Here is a 2382-nt window from a genome sequence, read left to right on the forward strand (position 1 = left end):
AACTAATTGTGTATATATATATATATATATATACATGTTTGCATGTACCGTATTTCTATATTCGCTAATAAATTAACATAAAAGAAATATTATATTTAAGAAAATAGTAAATATTTTAATTTTTTATTTTTGATAAGTGTCTAATCAACAATTAATTTTAAAAATTAAAAAAAAATTAAAAGTTTTGTAATTAAAATTAAAAATTAAAAGTCATAAAAATGCCACAGTACAACTTTATAACTCCGTCACGAGCTTTTCAAACCCCCCCCCTTTCGGGATTCATTTTGTCAATTTCCGACAACAGATGGCGACACGCGAAAAATCGTCGTCCTCCCCTTTTTTCCCTTTATTTTTCAATGCATAAAATGAGTGTTGCCAGATCGATTTTCGTCAATAATAAAAGGAAAAAAATTTTTTTTTTTTGTAAAAATTAAAATAAATTTTTTCCACTTTCTTCCTGGTCTCTTTCGATAAAGATTGTTTCTAATATTCATTAGGGGAGGAATGACAAAGGAACTCAATTAATTGAAATGCCATCGTGACATTGGATGGCAAATCGTTTTGAATCGTGTAAGTTCCATTCGTGTGGTCGCCATGGCAACAAAGACCTGATATCGTAGTTATTACTTAACTATCATTAAGTTTTGCGTTTTGACGCTATCTAATTTGCAAAGGTCAGAAGATGAAGGGTTGGCTTTGCTGCTGCCATTTTTTTTTTCTTCCTCCTCATCGTGTTATTCTTCTCTCCCTCTTCCTCTCTTCTGCTTTACATCACAGAATTTTTTCTCTAAATTATTTATTTATATGGCTTGCTATTATCTAATTGCCGTTTAATTAATCAAAAGTAATAAGGCAAACAGCAATAACCACACTTGATCTCTAATTACTTGTAAATAGCAAGAGAAAAACAAACAGTATGAATTATACGTGCCATCATTCTGCTGCTTTTTTTACAATTTTTTGTGGGTTTTTTTTAATTTAAAAACTTATTTTAGAGCGAATTGTGGGGATTTTTTTTGTAACCTCAAGTTTCTTTTTGGTGTAGTTAAGTAATGAAACATTAAAACGTTTTAATAAATATATAAACTTATCTATTTTTTACTATAATTTTATTTATTTTGGCGAAGTTTTTGACAATTTTATGATTAAATTATCAAAATAATTACCTAAAATGCCTTCCAAATCTCATAAAATTTGAATTTTGATTCGTGTTTTTAAACATTTTTTTTTTTTAATTTAAGTTTTTACTTCAATATCTTTACTAATTTTCCATTAAAACTTTTATTTCCTTAATACCTTTTAAAAATATTATTATAATTATTTTTAACCAGAAAAATTGAATTATTTCTTTTATTTTATTTATGTGATTATACTGGATTTATGTAGAATTAAAATTTGACAAATTATTTTTAATTTTGTTTTATAATAATTTTTACAACTAAAACACAAAGCAAATCTCTTAATTATATTTAATTACTTTACATATTTTTTTTTTTTAAACTATGAACTAAGTTTATACAATTATTGGAACTGGAGAATTTTTATTACAAAAATTTTTCTACAAATTTAAATTTTGTTTGTGAAAAAATTACACTAATTTACCCTGTGTTTTTGCATTTTTGTAAATTAAGAAATTTAATAAAAAAATCATTGTATTAATTTCTTGAAATGCATTTTTTAAAATTATATTTGATTAACTTCTTAAAATTTTTAAAAGTTATTTTATTTCGTAAAAACTATTTTAAAAAATTCTTAATTTAAGATTAAAATACTTTTAGATTTTTGTTTTTTAATTTATTTTTTGTTTCGAAAAATCATAAATTTATTCTATTTGTTATTTCAAATTAGAAATGGCCAATGAAGTGAATACATTTTTCGAACTAACCAATGAAATGAATGTATTTTTTGAATTAGCCAATGAAATTGATAGATTTTTTTGAATTAGCCAATGAAATTGATATATTTTTTGAATTAGCCAGTGAAATGGATGTATTTTTTGAATTAGCCAATGAAATTGATAGATTTTTTGAATTAGCCAATGAAATTGATATATTTTTTGAATTAGCCAGTGAAATGGATGTATTTTTTGAATTAGCCAATGAAATGAATGTATTTTTTGAATTAGCCAATTAAATTGATATATTTTTTGAATTAGCCAATGAAATGGATGTATTTTTTGAATTAGCCAATGAAATGAATGTATTTTTTAAACTGGCCAATGAAATGAATACAATTTTTTGAATTAGCCAATGAAATGAATACAATTTTATGAATTGACCAATGAAATGAATATATTTTTTAAACTGGCCAATGAAATTAATATATTATTTGAATTAACCAATAAAATAAATGCGCTGTTTTTAGAAATATACAATTAAAATT

The sequence above is a fragment of the Centruroides vittatus genome, unplaced genomic scaffold (genome assembly GCF_030686945.1).
Source record: "Centruroides vittatus isolate TY-2023 unplaced genomic scaffold, ASM3068694v2 scaffold_2802, whole genome shotgun sequence".
Lineage (NCBI taxonomy): Eukaryota > Metazoa > Arthropoda > Arachnida > Scorpiones > Buthidae > Centruroides > Centruroides vittatus.